At 37.3% G+C, this 17,771-nt stretch overlaps 1 long non-coding RNA gene across 1 annotated transcript; it reads left to right on the plus strand.

The window, feature by feature from the left end:
* Positions 1 to 2,912: 2,912 nt before the first annotated feature.
* On the plus strand, positions 2,913 to 16,877 carry LOC145679808 (uncharacterized). The gene is made up of 3 exons (XR_014130563.1): positions 2,913 to 3,024; positions 11,932 to 12,068; positions 16,774 to 16,877. It is a non-coding gene; the product is annotated as an uncharacterized LOC145679808 (long non-coding RNA).
* Positions 16,878 to 17,771: the final 894 nt, after the last annotated feature.

The raw sequence follows: 17,771 nt of genomic DNA on the forward strand, positions 1-17,771 counted from the left end.
ATTTCAGCTTCAGCTTCATGAGGAGTGGGATTGTGAGGCTTTAAAGAAAATGTATGACATATTACAAAAGAATCGAGCAGCTTAGATTGGAAAATTATCCTGCAGGAACACGTGTAAACTTGCGACATGCTCCCCTTTTACTCCTTATATTTGATGGATTACAACTCCGAACAACAGGAATGTTTCAGCAAGTGGAGGGAAGAGACATACCAAATTTCATCAAAATTGAATAAATTTTACGAGAGTTATCGTGGAACAGCAAATACCAATCGAGTAAAATAGTAGAAACTTTGCTAATGGCTGCTTTAATTATATATGTCTAGCATTTATGGGGCTAGACGACAAATCTCTTTGAATTTTCTCTGTTAACTGTGCTTAGGTGGAACTACCATGTTAATTTTAGAAATCTGAAATTTTTGGTAGGAGAGCTCAAGAAGGCTGGACAGTGCCGTGCCGTGGAAAATATAGATGCAAGGACTCGAAAAAAAAAACCGGCTTTTTTTGAAAAAAACTGTTTTTTCTGCTTCGCTTTTTTGCTTGGGATTTTTTTTTAATTCTGCTTTAAATTGATAAAGCAGACTTTGTTTCGCTTCTCTATATCACAAAAAGTCATTTAATTAGTGGTTGATGCCGTGAAAGTCCAATCTAAGCTAATGTTGGAAGCTACGTAGGCAATCGATAAATTTTACCAATTTCAATCAATATATTTAAGCAAGCTTGGCTTCTTTATAAAACAACAGGCATGCAGAAATATATAATTTGGTTTCGTTTTGTATGTTTAGGCTTAACATCCTTACGTAATACCGAGGTTATCAAGGAGAAGACTTTCACTTATAGTGACATTCGAACCGCTACTTGGTTTACACATGAAAGAAGGGTTGTGGTTCGACCGAGAATTGAACGTGGGACACCTTGAGAAAAGGTGAAAAGGAAATAAGACTAATGCAGATGGTTTGACATGTGGAAACGTCACCATGAAGTTCACACGATTCGCATTTTTTTTTTCTGTTTTGGTTTAAACCAGTTATTAAAAAAAACAGCTGGTGTAAACGAGCCAACCCTAAAAGTAAAAACTTCTTTTAAAAAAATATACAAATAACTAACAAAATTGTATGTAGTATTTTTACTTCAAAATATTCCATACCCTCTTTTTGAAACAAAATAAAACTTAAAAAAACATAAGAGAAATACTTAGATTTATATGATACAATTAAAGGTTGCACATCTGGAACTTTTGGTTCTGTATATTCTTGAAATTCTACAGTTAAGTTTTTTATAACCACCATCAAGGACGCCCATCAGGGGGGGCAAGGGGGCGCTCGCCCCCTCTAGAGGAAAATGTATACTACTTCAGAATATCGAAAATCCAATAGAATTTTTACATTAGTTACAGCAAAATTTGAAACTATTTTTGAAACGTCGCTTATACTTGCCCCCCCTTGGAAACCACACTGAGAAAAATCCATTATCCGGACAGCGGTATATTGTACAAATACAAGGATTCGTTATGTTTACTAAGGAAATCTGTACGGAGCGTACTTTATCCATATGCTACACAGCTACTGCCTTTAACGCGTTTGGATGTTATATCATGTCGCTGCAGGATGTCTGATATCTAACAATCTTCCGTATTTTATATACGTATACGTATGTTAAATACTTCAGCTATATGTTATATACGTCCATCTGTGTGTGAGGTCCTGACCGCCTATAGACACCTCTTTCTTGCACCATAGATGACGTCATGAAACAACTGTCGTATGCTTGCGAGCTGGTTTATAAACGAGGTTGTTTACAAACGGAAAAGAAGAGCGGAAGGAAAGAAAGCCTGGGTAAGTGCAATAGTAAATTATCACTTTAGTTAAATATTCCATTAATTATATATTCCTTTAGTATAACTTGCTTTAATATAGTACTAAACAAGTAATGTGATTTATGACCACAATTCTTACTATTGTAACTCGTTAATGGTTGAGGAGAAAGAAATGGGTTAATCTGAATTTTGAGAAATCTTTGAATATTAATGTTTTGTAACTTTTTACATTTCAAGGTACGCAAAATGAATGTTATGTGTTTATTCTTTCCTTTTTATATGTGACGGTTTATTACTTGATGGAGATTTACTACAGGACTGCTTAACATAATTGCTAAGAAACCGTTTTCAGCGCGAACATTTTCTTGTGTAGTGAAGATTTAGGATTTAGATTTCTGGGCTTTCGGCATCAATGACCTTGTTAGCCCGTCACATGTGAGTTATGACGTCCCTCGGTGAGCACACTATCCGGGGAAAGGGAAGGAAGCAAACGGCCTGGGACCTATATGTTGGGTACTACCCGGCATTTGCCTGGTATGAAATGAGGAAAACCCAAGAAAGCCTCATTCAGGATGTCTGGACTTAAAAGCTTTTGATACTTTTTCGACCGAGTGCCCCTACCGGAATCGAACCTGGGTCCGCTCGTACCGAAGGCGAGAGCGTTAGCAACTACGCTACGCGGAGCCACTTGTGTCTAGGAAACCTATTTTTACTAGGATATTTGCAACAAAATTTATTTCCTTTCTTTATTTTTCTTTTTCTTTTTGTTTTTTAACAATAAAACAAAACATATTTTACAGCCTCACTGAAATTTAAAAACAGCAGTCAGGGAGAGCTCACGTTTAAGATTCTTTTTGTTTTGTTTTGTTTTGCTTGTTATGTTCTCTAGTTAACTAATGTTTGAGTTCCTGAGAATTACATTATTATTATTATTGTTTCATAATTTTCGAACCAAAAATTAGATGTTTTTCTTTTTTTCCTTGTGTTGACGTCATTGTGGCAAGTTGGGGTGTTTGTATCGTACCTTGGCATTAATTTGGTTACTAGCACATAGTTTCAAGGTCATAAGTTGTAGGCCGCTTGAAACAGCTATTACACAGTTGAGTGTCAGGCGTTTGACTTGCAGCTTTCGTTACAGCGTCTAAATTGCAGTATTGGATTGCGTCCAGCTTCTATGGCTGGTAAAAAAGTTATATCGCTTTCGTAATATGGTAAGAAATACAATGTAACAGTTAGGTATAGTATATATGACTAGTTTAATTAGTCGGAAATTACTCTGTTTCCTTGTCTTATTCTTTCGATTATGTTTAAGTACTGTGTCTTCATAGTATTGTTTCACTATTTCTAGAAGGAATTAAGTATTAACGAAGTAAAGAATAAGCAGAAGCCCACTTTGACGTTTACTATTTCTCATACTTCATTGAGAATGTTTTGATCCCCAATTGCGCAAACTTCTAATATGTATGTGTGTTTCTTTTTGTTGTTGTTGTTGTTCTAGTATGTATGTGTGTTTCTTTTTGTTGTTGTTGTTGTTGCTTACACTGCTATAGATATGAGCTCCTTCATGGCTAAGCGGTTAGCGTACGCGCCTTTGGTGTGGGAAACCCGCGTTCGATTCCCGGCGGGAGTGGTTCGGAGTCCATGTTAATCAGTAAGTCCACGTCTCATAAGCCTCGTTGCAGAAAAGGATATTAAAATCAACTCAGCACTGCTTTACAGATGGAGTTGTTTGATTCAGGGTTCGAATGAAGCTTTTTACGGGAAGCAGGCACGTAGCCAAGGGGTGGGTCCAGACCCCCCCCCCTTCGGATCCAGAAATGAAAAATATTAAGGAAAGATGAAACAGAAAGAAACAGATGAATCAGCCTCAAAAATATAAAGCTACAATAAGCGTTTTGGTTACTCTTTCTTACGAGGAGCTTTGTGTGGAGGAAAGGGGAGGGGGGGCGGATCAAGTTGAAATTGGATATTATTATAACGGAACATTCCGAATTCCATCTAGCTCCATGTTAACCGTATGCAGCGGCGCAAATCTGTCTTCAACATTGGGAGGGACGGGTAAGACAGTTCTCATAATTTTTTTAAGGATGTTCAAATTACAGTATAACCTCGTTAACACGAACTCGCTTAAGCCGAACACTCGGTTAGGACGAACAAAATTTCGGTCCCGGCATCGCTGTACGTTATCTTATAGGAAGTTTTATCGGTTAACACGAATTTCGGTTAGCACGAATTACGAACTAATTTTTAGTCCCTTGAGTCAGTAAAGGTTTTGATTTAACACGAACTTCCAATCCTTTGATTTTTTTAAACATCATTTTTCTTATTTCAGATTTCACTCCAGATCAGTTTTTGTCATACAGTATTTATACAGACGAAAATTGCCTTGTAAATAAGAGAAAAACCAGAAACAGATATCTTTCCTCTTATGAGGTGTTGATTCTGTCCTCTGTCAAGCGCTGAACATGCAGGTGCTTGGCAGACGAGCTGGCGACAGCTCGAGACAAAACATCTTCTCTCCCCTGTAACTCCAAACTGGTGACAGCAATCATAAATACCTTTCCGTTACAAGCGGTACTCACCCTGCTAGCGAAGTTATCAATTTTATAACTTGACCTGGATTTTCTGCGTGGAAGATTTTTTTTTAAATCTTCGAAGATAGGCTAATAAACTTACTGTAGTGTTTTCACTTTTCAGAGGATGGTACCGAGACCTACACTAGTCTCGATCTCGATTTTAACTTGAATTTGAGACCGAGGAGTGCTTTCCGAAATCGAGACGAGACCGAAACTCTCAGTCTCGTCTCGATACAATTCTGTAGATGGTATCAAGACAGAGAATAGTCTTGGTCTCGTCACGAATTTGGAACCGAGACGAGACCGAGACTACTAAGTCTCGTCTCGATACCATCTCTAGTGTGTTCTATGACATACATAATATACTGTAGTGGTATGTATAGTCTGTATACTGTAGTGTGTATGTATGGAGAAAATGTATTCGAATAATAAAATTTGTGTCCCCGGTTAACACGAATTCTTTTAACACGAACTCCTGATTTTTCAGTCCCTTGATATTCGTGTTAACGAGGGTTTACTGTATGAAGTTGAAAAACAATGCTGCGGAGGATCAGGGGAGCAGAGTTGTCTTCAAAATTCTGAGGTGGGCAGATTTAAGGCTTATTCTGGGGTGGGGACATCAATTTCATCTTACTTTCCTTTGTGGCAATCGGACACAAATCATCACATTTCTCTCCAAAAAACGCATTTCAAATCGGATTATTGAGGGGAAAGTCCCCCCCCAGTTCTAAGATTGGAGGGGACATGTCCTCATCCCCCCGGGACTTGCGCCAGTAACCCTATGGACTACAAATGACGATCGATAAACCGGTTCTTTCAGATAGCCTGTCAGAACTTAAGCAATGCCCAGAATTACCAATAATATGAACCATTTTGAATTTCGCGGCAACACTAATCCATTTTATAGGATGTCTTTACTCCAGAAAGAGATCTCGTTGCTATCCTTGACGGCATTGAACTAAGATAAGAGAAATAGAAAGAAGACGAGAAGAACCGAGTTCGAATGACCTTGGAAGACTATGTCTTTGTCAATACTTTTTTCTATTCTTTTACGCAAGATTTCTTCATAATTCTTTAATTAAAATACTTACTAACATATCCTCATTTTATTGTCCTAACAAATCAATATGGATATGTTGTCAGTAAAATAGTTTAGATTGATCGAACCCCTGGTGTGATAACCACAGTATTTCGTCACAGACCTCCCGTATTGCGAAATCGTGGCTACGTGCCTGCGGGGAGGGGGCGACTTTTCAGATATACAATCCAAGCCTTTTATTTCTCAGTGATGCAAGGTATAATATATAGTATATAATATGTAAAATATGAAATGAGGGAACATATTTTCCCGGCAAGGGAGAAATTCTTTGGCGAGTTGGGGAAATTACTTGACGAGAGGGAAAATCTTCATCCTCCCGTTGATTCAAATCTTGATCGAAGATCATGCGAGTAGGATTCCATATTATGCTGTAGGTGTAGGTAGTACACAGTCTTGGCGCTGAATAGGACGCTAAGCTTCAAGCCAACCACATGTCTGTAATAACCTATTGCGATTGAATGGTAATGTAACGTAATGTACGATATGTGCATTTTCTAGATGCCATAAAATTATAATTTTAATTGAACATTCCACGATTATATACTTCAGGTTAAAGGAGTTTGATGATTAATTGAAGTGAATAATCGAGGCAGTGATTCTCAATCTTCTTGACTTACGACACACTTTAGTAAACCCCAATGACATCGATATATTTGTTTAGATTTTGGATTGCTTTCCAACAAGTCGAGCCGCGCCAAAGCTGTAGGCTTACTAAGTTAAGTGAACTGATCCTAATCTAAATCCATTGTTTTCGGGGGCGCAGAAATGGACAGTGACACTTCCGATACTATTTAAATCAAAATTCAGCCAAGCAACTTGGGGAGGGAAAGAGGGGAGACGGATCTTACAAATGATCGAAAATAACCGATATGAGAGAGCGTTTCGTAATAGTAAAAAAAGTGACTGACTAACGTAACATACATGTATTACTGGTTTTCTTATTTTCACCCAACGAAGCAGGTAATTAACGCTAGTACTAGGTATGTGTAGACTAAATGAGGTGATTTGCTTCGTGACCCTTCGAACAATGTACGAAGCGGATGCAAGCAGTTAGTACATGGAGTTAGCTTACCTAAATTTAGATTTCGCTTTCCGAAATCTTAATGGATGTATTAAGTGATTTCGTTACTTACACTCTTAATCTCTAAATACAAGGATTCAAAACACATTTTCGATTCCAAACTATGACTCTGCTAGACAAAGAAAGCATAGTCCAGTGTATGTTTTACTTCATTTTCATATACGTGCTCGTAGGTTTTCTCGGGGACTTGGTTTCCTCCCACTTTCTCATTTCACCAAATATTCCATAATCATTAACTTGCTTTAATCACCGACTCCCTTAGCCTAACAGCATAATAGTGGGACATTAAACTCAAAGACTTTATTTTTATTTTCAAGTAATTACTTTTCTCTCCCTTATTTATTTTTAATTTAATTTCTCTTTCAATTTCCCTCTTTTAGGAACATCAACATAATTTACAATTCTTTCTCATTATAATAACACTATTAAAAGTCCCATATGCAGCTCACCACGTTGGAACCCAGCGGAAACAGATGAACAACGAATATTGTCGAAAATATGCATTGCTTACAGCGGCGTAGCGAGCATTACAAGATTGGGAGGGGGATGAAACTTGAAATTGCCAAGTCTTGATTTTTATCTTTAAAAAATGTCAAGTCTTGATAAAAAAAAATGCCAAGTGTTTCGAAAATCTTACAAACCCTATGAAAAACTATTACAGCAACCTTATTTTCATATTCGTTCCATTCCATGCCCCCCGTCTGAGACACGAATAAGATCAGCCCTTGTTCCGCTCTCGAGTCCAATTTAACATCTAACCTCAGGATCATTATCATCACCCACGAAGCACAACTGTTAATTTGATAACTCGTGGCTATGTTAGGTAACCTCCGCCAGCTAATCTTCACGAGAACCTTTAAAGTTACAATCAGTTGTAGAAATGCATTTAAAAACGTAGAATAAGGTAGGTTATATTTACTGTTTGTGATGTAGAAGTGCCTAATTTACATATTAAACATTCAATTGAGGGGTTCAGTGAGAGACCAGGCTAACTTACATCCAGGTCAAGATTGAGATTTTGACGGAACAGCATACTAATGTCATTAATTGACCTTTGCCTCAACCACTTGTCTGTGTGGCTTGTCCTGAGACAGGGGCGGATCCAGGGAGGGTCTATCTCCCCCAAGAAGAGGAAACTTTGTGTATTTTAATATAAAATAAAACCCACCCAGAGTTGAATCTCTTAAAAGTAGCTCTATCTTGTAAGTAGTGGCATTACAACCCACCGCCCCCCAGTAGTCCATCCTGGATCCACCCCTGTTGTATACTAAACCAAACTATGAATATCAGTCGTATCCTTTGAAACGTGCTGTTTTCATTTGTTTCCTTTTCTTTCAGAAAGTTAAAATTGTCAGTTAGCCTAGTCTCTCGCTAAACTGTCAATTGTGACAAAACACACCAATAATTGTTGATGCCAACTAAAACATACATATCCAAAGCCTACAAAATATATCACATTATTTAAGTTTTTTTCTTTCTTTTTTTTTTCAAAATTGCTTGCAATGTTTTTCTTCGTGCCAAGCATCCGAATGTCATCTTGAATTCTGACCTCATTTCACTACAATTCTTTGAAGTGTAAGACTGCGCAGCTTTTTTTTCCCCTCTCTCTCGCTCTCTTCAGTCCTTCAGTCTCCCCCACTTTGATTTCATGATTTCGCACTCTGATGAAAAGTATTAAACACCAAAATGGAAAAGTACTAATATATAACCTCTCTTTTAGTAGCCCCTCCAACCACACGCCCGGGGCACGTGCCTTGCTTGCTCGCCCATAGCTCTGTGAGCTATATAAGTAAAATACAATGCGCGCGCATATGTAAACTTGGTGCCAGCTTTGATTCTCGCTGAGAGAGTATACATATAATGTTGGTTCGAATTCCATCAAAACCATAGGCTCATTTTTGTGTAACCTTGGTACTGAAGAAGACAGTAGACTTCAACAAATATTCCTGTCGGGCCTCGATGGCTCAGTGGTAGAGCGTTCACCTCTGGTGTTTGGGGTCTTTGGTTTGATCCCAGCTCGCGCCAAGTAAACTTTGTGGTGGACAAACACCGTGTGAGTGGGTTTTCTCGGGGTTCTCCCGTTTCCTCCCACTTTCTTCATTCCACCATTTCATTCATTATATCATCATCAGCGTCTCCTTTAGCCTAGCCGGTATACCCGTCATTATTGATACAACTATTATATACAGGATGCATCAGAAGTCCCTTGTCATCCTTTCTGAAAACTACAGGGATGTAGTTACATTGATTGCGAGATAAGAGATACACATTAGGCCCAGAGGGATACTTTCGGATTACATCACGCGGACGGTCGCCATCTTAGATTCGAAATTGTAATACGGACGATAAGTGGGTAGTGTGATACATGGCCATGCACTAAAATGTTCTGAGGATGTCAAATATGCAATCAGATATCATGTAACTTATTCTGGTGAAATGTTATTGGCAGTGAACCAAGTGAGACTATATGTAGTGGTATGTCATACCCTTCTTTTTTTTTCCAGTGATAGAGACATACCGTTTCTGGTTTTTTAGTGATCAAGATAAACCTTCACGGAAGAATAAATGCTAAATACCATTAATAAATCCCTTTTTTATACGTATTGACGAATAGCTTTGCACATAAAAAGATTTTATTTCTTATGTAGATTCTAAGTTGACAATACTGACATTTTTACCTTTTTCTACCTTTTGTTTGTAAAATGAGGTGTTTTCAAAGAAGTTCATCTAGTTTATATTTTGATGTGCCGTATTGAATTGTTTCTTTCGTATGTATGTATGTGTCGTCTTGTCTGAATTCTTATAAGCGTCGTATTTTGAGCATGGGCGGATTTAGGGGATTGCTGTGGGGGCAGATCTTACGGGAGTTTGAAATACCCCTCATTCGAGTGTGTGGTCCAGGAGTTTTCCCGCTGGAAATTGTTAATATTGAAAGTCGGTTTTTGAGCACTTTCGTGTATAATTCTCTGATACAAGGTAAGGGCTATTTTTATTTATTTTTTTCCAGAAAGTTGTTCACGATGGATGGATCAGTCTCCGTTTTTTCTCCGTAACTAAAAGAAGCTTTCCAGTGGTTTTCAGACATTATGTAAATAGAAATGCAATCTTGTAGGCTTCACACCTCACTGCATTTGAACATTTAGATAGCCGATATGTCGAGTCAAAATCGTAATAAAACACACCGCCTCTGATTTTTCCCACTTCGAACACATTTCCCTGTTATAGTCAGGGGTAAAAGCTAGGGGGAACGCGGGGGACGCAGTTCCCCACCTCGAAAAATATGTAGGACGTCCCCCAGATCCTAAAATGGTACAATGGGCAGAGATAGGCAGGAGGAACGGCGTGGAGTGATGCCGCTACCTACCGTCCCCCCACCTTTTCAGGTCCACTTTTACCCCTGGTTATAGTATATGTTCTACATGTTCCTACTGAGCAATAAACATTTGCAGAAGCTTCTTCCAATTGCTGTGGACACAAAGTAGGATATAGGGTCAAATTTGTGCACAGACGATGGCGATACTTTGTTCTAGATGATAAAAATTATGAATATTTACTGCACAAACCATAGCCTTAACTTTTCCACTTAGCTAGAAATTGAACAGCGTTAGGTCCGGTGATCGAGCAGCCATTCAACTGCCTCTCGTCGATCAACCCATGTTCTAGAAAATTGTTCAAGTAGTGACGCAATACGAATCCATAATGAAGAAAGCGCCATGGTGTTGAAAAAACTGCGAGAATGTACCATCCTCGGGCATCGCAGCTCGCAATATCTATCCCTGTACGAACGAGCGTGAGGTATTATTCCGCAGTTAATTTTATGGAATGAAAAAGTGACTGATTAGACGTATTCCTCATTTGTCTGCCAACAACATAATTAATTTTCTTTGCGCTGGTCATGTTGGAGGGGTCTTGCACGCGGGGTTGTCAGGTGACCAATTGTGCATGTTCTGCCTATTAACCTTCCCATTTACGTAGAGGTCAGCTTCATCTGAAAAGAGTATTTGCATAAAAATGTTAACCATAATTACTCACTGCACTTGGCGATCAACATCGTTCTCGTGGAGATGTTGCTTCATTTGCACCTTGTACGGATGCACTTATACACGCGCAGACCCTATGACTCAACCCACATTGCATTAATAAATGACGTGTGCTCCTCTGGGGCCACATCGAGAAAGAAGTCAGCACTGCCGTAGGCGTTGCTTCATCTGTAGCTCTCTACGATCGTCCGCTACGACGTATGTTCACGAATGTGCCCGTCTCCTCAAATTTAGTTAATTACTGTGACACTGCAACATGTAACACAGTCACATTGTGGATGATTCTGTTTGCAATCGGTAACCACTGTACAGGCACTCCTCCCGCTCCACAGTTTGAATATTTCGATGCATTCCTCACGTGCTAACGGTATGGTTCTACATCTAGAAGAAAGAGGTAAATACAACGTTCAATTGGCAATAACTTTTCACCAAATTAAGCTCCATGGAATCTGATTGCATATTTGACATACTGAGAAAATTCTAGCCTGTGGCCATATATATATCACATTACCCACCAGTTTATAACAAACAAATTTAATCCAAAATGGCGGCCGTCTGTGAGAGTATTTCCAAACGGCCTAATGTGTATCACCCATCTCACATTCAATTAAACTACACCCGTGTAGAATTTAGAAAGGAACTTCGTATGATGTATACAGGGTGTTTCGAAAGTCCTCTGACGTTACAACAAAACGTAAGAGGAAAAACCATTTCTAAATATGTTGTTTTCATTCTAAAGTGAACACTTTTTAAATCGGAGGAGCCGTTTGGGCTGTACTCTTTATGCGCCCAATGTGGAATGAAAATGCAATGTTACCATTTACCTGGACCCACAACATATGTGAATGAAGTTACTGTTTGAAATGGGGGCTAGCCATCGACATGTTAGCGTAAAAATCAGTAACTTCATTCACTTATGTTGTGGGTCCAGGTAAATGGCAACGTTGCATTTTCATTTAACATTGGACGCATAAAGAGAGTACAGCCAAACAGCTCATCCGATTTTGAAAATTCCTTCAACTTACATTGGAAACATCATATTTGGAGACGGTTTCCCAATTACATTTTGTTGTAACTCTGATAATAATCGAGTTACTTAATGTCAGGGGACTTTTGAGACACCCTATATATCTTATGGAATATATGTTTGATGTCCCTATAACTGTAGATATAATTTAGTTTGTTTAAATTTACAAGTTATTACAAGTAGATTCTGACTTACATGCGTAAGAGTTTGTATGTAACTAACTAATAAATTCTATTTCATGAAATTTACATTGAAATATTTAACACAAAATCTTTTATATTCATGCTTAACTTAGTGACGGCTTTGGACTGCAACTGATTATTGTACCCCATTATTGCTTGAGAAGAAAACCGATGTCCGAATCTTCATTTGGAGAAACCAAAGAACTATTGGAATGCTGAGGATTGCAATCATTAATTTCTACACTTCAAGGTGCGTAAAGTATATCTAGGTATATTCTGTGTTTATTGTTATAATTACTATTACTATTATTGGGTTTAGAATCAATCAAGTACTTCATGATATTTTAGAGGGATCAAGATGGCTGCCAGATAGATAAATATTTGAGCGTCAGGCCCTTATTTCTTTTCAATTTTATATTTAATCAATGTCTATTTCCCCCCCCCCCCTCATTATTCCACCAAATCGTATTCCAAGATCATCAATTTTCAATACTCATTTGTGACTGTCAGCATACATAGCATAACCGTAGGAAGTAAAACAAAGATTTATTTTTATTTTTCGTTTTCATGTCTTTTCTCCATAGCTGTGAAAAATAACGCCTTCAACATCATAAATTTGTATGCTACTTGCCTGCTTTCGAGCACAGTAATCAACTATTTGGACATTACGAAGCAAAGCAGGTCTACGTTGCAGTTAGCATACTTTTGAAAGGATGTGACATAATGATATTGGTGTTGCGATGTTCAGCCTAAACAGTGCAAGTAAATAAATCTGTAACAATTGTATTGGTGTTTAGCTTACATGTCCTCCAGACGGGCCATTTTTTTTTTTTTTTTTACATCTTGTTACTTCTACTCTATATGAGGGGTCGCGGTAGCTCAGTGGTGGAGCGTTCACCTCTGGTGCTTGGGGTCCTGGGTTCGATCCCAATCCCCGCCAAGTGAACTTTGTGGTGGACAAACACCGTGTGCGTGGGTTTTCTCGGGGTTGTCCCGTTTCCTCCCACTTTCTTCATTCCACCATTTCATTCATTACTCATCATCACCGTCTCCTTTAGCCTAACCGGCATAATCGTGGGACGTAAAACTCAAAGATTTCATTTCATTTCTACTCTATATGAAGTATATTCTGAGGTTGTGTTTTTGGGGACGTGGTAGCTCAGTGATGGAGCGTTCACCTCTCCTGCGTGGAGTTCCTGGATCGATCCCAGCACGTGCCAAATGGGCTTTGTGTTGGACAAACACTGTGTGTGGTTTTCTCGGGGTTTTCCCGTTTTCTCTCACAGTTTTCATTCTACTATTTCATTCATTCTCATGATTATAGTCTCCTTTAGCATACCCGGCAAAATCGTGGAACGTAAAACTCAAAGATTTCATTTCATATAAACTTTGGTGCAAAGTAACCCCATAGATGAAGATATTTTGCACCACATACAAAAAAGTATGTTCAATATACTAACATAATGTTTGTCTGCAATGTTTTCTCTCCTGTATTTATACATTTCACTTTTTACACAAAACTGCATGTGTAACGAATTTTTGTTACGAAATTCGAGACGAGACATAGCTCTTCCAATAGAAACAGATACAGTTTTCGAGACGAGACAACTTTCGCGACACCTTTGCGAGAGGTGACAGTCTCAAATCATTTCTCGTGCGTACCCCTAGCCCATATCGTGCGTTATCAAAAAGCATGTTAATGAGAAATAACAACATGTAAATACAATATAGGTAGTTAAAAACATTTTTGTTTTCATTCTTCACTAATGCATTATTATTAACCTCAGTATTTTATTGTCCATTCTTAATCTTAAGGTGATATATAATTAAGTTTTGAATTCGGTTAACTTATTTTGTTTCTCAAATTGTATTAAAAATGTATGTACAAACATGTTTATTTTCATTCTTGAGTGCTTAAAGTCACTATAGTTATTAAACATAGTAATTAATATTGTACTCTTAACGTTAAAATAATATACAGTTAACTTTTGAATTCAGTTAACATTTTTCTTACTGAAATTGCTTTAAAAAGTATGTAAAAACTTTTTTATTTTCTTTCTTGAGTGCCAAAAGTGATGCACAGTTATTAAGATTAGTACTTTATACTCTATTCTTAATTTTAAACTGATAAACAGTGCGTTTCTGAATAAATTATGTCAAGTTATTTGAGTGACGAACACTGGTACAAAACCCTAACTACCACTGGAACATTTCGATTTTGAGATGACTACTACCGGTGCAATACAAGGGATTTTAAAATATTGTTTTTCCTTCAACGGCTATTCGATTTTGAATTCTGACTACATGGTCATATATAGGAAGGATCAGTGTCTCTTTCCAACTATGGTACAGCTCCGACCGATTCACGGTGCTCACAGAAGAGACAAAAGAGTATGTTTTCAACCTTAAAGTAACGACCACTGGTGTTTTTACCCTGGTATGCAAAAGTAAGTGGGTACCCCAATGGGGTAGAGGGGTACTATGCGGTACCTAATTTCTGCATTTTAGATATATGGAAATACATGTGTCTAAAATGTAAAGAACTGATATTTGTTTACCGAAAACTGCAACTCGGTAAGCCTTACGGATACCGAGACATGGGAAAATAAAGAGCGACACGATATGTATGTGGGGCTTGCATACTTGAAGGTACAATTTGGAAAATGAATTCAAATATGACTAACGGCTATCAAGATATTGTCAAATAAAGAGAGGACCAATACAGGTATGGGATTTTCGTATTAGATGATAAAATTTCCGAAACCGGTCATGGAAAGTTAATAAACACCAGTAGCAATTCCATCTTCAAGTAATTAGATATTTCCATGGGGTGTTAGAACATCTTACAGTCTACCAAGATTAAATTTTAAAAGCTTTTGAAAATATAACTTGACATTTGTAAAGAGTATTAGAAATATGTATTTACCTAAAACTTGCAGCTAGTACATCTAACATATAGAGAAACACCGTGAAATAAAAGAGTATGAGATGTTGAAACTTCGGAAAAATTATTGGTCCCAACAAAATTAAATAAGATGGTATTTCTATGGGTTAAGTAAGTACCTCAGTACAATTTCGATGGAAAGATTAGTTCTAGGTTTTCTTCAGGCAGTTCCAAAGGTTCATCGAGCTGTGTAAAAGAGTGAAAATTCCCTGTGAATATCTAATATAGTAACCAAAATATAACGAGTCATTTATTTTATGACGTAAAAATAGAGATCTTTAAGGATTTGTACTTCTGGGTCTTTGCTATAAGAAAGAAATTCAAAAACCTACTGTATATACCTTAATATGCAATTAAATCAGTGAGGACACAGTAACTTAGTGGTGGGGTGTGTACCTAGTATGTTTTGCAGAAACTACACTGGAGTATTCTCTTAATCCACAGAGATACGATCACACTTAACTGCCCATTTAATTTTAAAATGAAATTAAGGCAAGTGAATGTTGATGATAGAATTGATGGAGTGTAAAGGTGGGAGGAAAGGAGTACACCGAGAATACCCACGAATACAATGTCGACTACAAACTGACTTGGACACGGATCAAACCAGGGACCCAATACACCAAAGGTACGCACTCTACCACTAAGCCACCGTGCCTCCACCCATTTAATTGTCTATTAAGGTGTATACGGTAGTTTTCTGAAATTTCTTCTTCTTACAGCAAAGACTCAACAGTACAAATCCATGTGGGTCTCCATTTTTACGACCTCGTAAAATACATAATTACTTATATCTCGGTTGCTATATTAGATATTGACAAAGAATTTTCATTCTTTTTGTACGCTAGGAATTATCACGCTTGGATTTACCCGAAGAAAACTTCGAGCTGAATTAATCTTTCGATCGGAATTGCCCTGACGAGTGTGAGGTACTCACTTAACCCATATAAGTACCATCTTATTTAACTTTTATTAAGATCAAAAGTTGTTTTATGAAATTTCAAGATCTAATACTCTTTTATTTCACGGTGTCTCTCTAGCTGTAAGATGTACTGGCTGGAAGTTTTGGGTAACTCTATTCTCTTTTCTAATACTCTTTACAAATGTCAAATTATATTTTCCAAAGCTTTTAAAACTTAATCTTTTTAGACCCATGATGTTCTAAAACCCCATGGAAATACCCAGTTACTTTAGGATGAAATTGCTACTGGTGCTTATTCAGATTTCATGATCGATTTCGGAAATTTCACCACCTAACACGAAAACCCCATAACTGTGTGGGTCCTCCCTTTATTTGACAATATCTTGATAGCCATTAGTCATATTTTCATTAATTTTCTAAACTACTGTCAAGTATGGAAGCCCCACATACCTATGGTGTTCCTATTTATTTCACCATATTTCGGTAACTGTTAAACATACCGACTTGCGGTTTCGGTAAACACACACCTGTAACGTTCTTTATAAGTTTATTAAGATATATTTTAGAATGTTTAGAAATGGGAGGTCTGCGAATGCCATAGTACCCGAAAACCCCCATAAGGACGTGTGTGTAGTGTATTGAATTGAAACTACTTTTGAGGTTGTTGATAGCCCTCAGTAATTACGTTTTCGAAACTGCACAATCTAGTACGCAAAACTCACACTTCTATGGTGTTGTCCTTTATTTTCCCATACCTCGGTATCCATAAGGCTTACCGAGTTGCGGTTTTCTGTACTAAACAGATATCAGTTCTTTACATTTTAGAGACATATATTTCCACATATCTAAAAATGCAGACATATTAGGTACCCCATGGTACCTCGAACGCCAGTGGGTACCCACTTACTTTTGCATAGTAATACATTTCGAGTTGTTCAGCATCAACAAACACTTTTTTTTTAATTCATCATTTTTCTACCAGAAACCCAAAAGTCCATACCTGACCGAACAGATTTTGTCCATTTAATCTAAAAAATGTTAAATATTTTAAAATGTAACATTTTAAATATTTTTGGATTTTTGTTTCAGGTATTTCATGTATCAAAACAAAACCAGGATTCTGCATGAAAGACAGCGAAAAGAAGCAGTGTAATTTGTGGCTAAAAGCACGTCCTTTCTGAAGACAGACCCGATTGTATTTACATTCTTTTGTACAAATATGTAACCTTAATAAATATACTGCTCCGCAAATTATTTCTTTCTTCCATAAATTAGAATAAATGTATGTCTGTTTAAAGAAAATGTTTGTTAGTTAAAGGTCTTTTCAACTCTTTTTCTCTGTAAGTAAGAACATTATACCTTGCAACATTTTTTTTATCATTGTGCAATTCCGATTGGATAAAGTAAATCTGCACGAAGCACTATTATTTCAGTCATACATTAATAACTAATGTATTGTTCTGTGAATAAGGCAATGGTATAGTGAATATGTTTTAACATAAAATCTGTAACTCAGCTTTTCAGTAGTCAACTTTATTGAGAATCCGAAGAAAGAAAGAAAAAATGTTGGACTTAACGAATTTCAAAATTATTTTTGTTCGAATTCTGGACTAATCCAAATTATCCAGAGAAATCATTTATGTTGCTCTCTACAGATGTATCCTTTCTCCAAATCGTATGAAAAGGAGACTTCATACATCGCTATATTTTGTATGTACTATGTTTCGTATTTATTTAATCACTTTGTACCTTTCTCTAGTGTTGACAAGGCCGCAAGTGTCAATCGAATAATTTAGTGTTTCACTCATGTAACCTTGTGACTAACGTACGTCCTGTCGGTATATATATGTTACTGGGTTCGGTTAGCGACAAACAATTTTTAGTGTTAAACAAATACAAAAATCTACACGCAATGAGATACGATGATCTCTGCCTCATAGACAATACCAAGCAACTAACGGTACTGAGTGTGGTTGAGTTTACTAGTGGTATTATCTGGCTAAAATCAATGTTCCGAGAGCTATACTTCTTTTTGTTCTCTGAATGCAAACTTTGATATAACCGTTTTAAATTATTGTACATCTATC

This window comes from Thermobia domestica, chromosome 2 (genome assembly GCF_964235325.1).
Source record: "Thermobia domestica chromosome 2, izTheDome1.hap1.1, whole genome shotgun sequence".
In the NCBI taxonomy this organism is placed as follows: Eukaryota; Metazoa; Arthropoda; class Insecta; order Zygentoma; family Lepismatidae; genus Thermobia; species Thermobia domestica.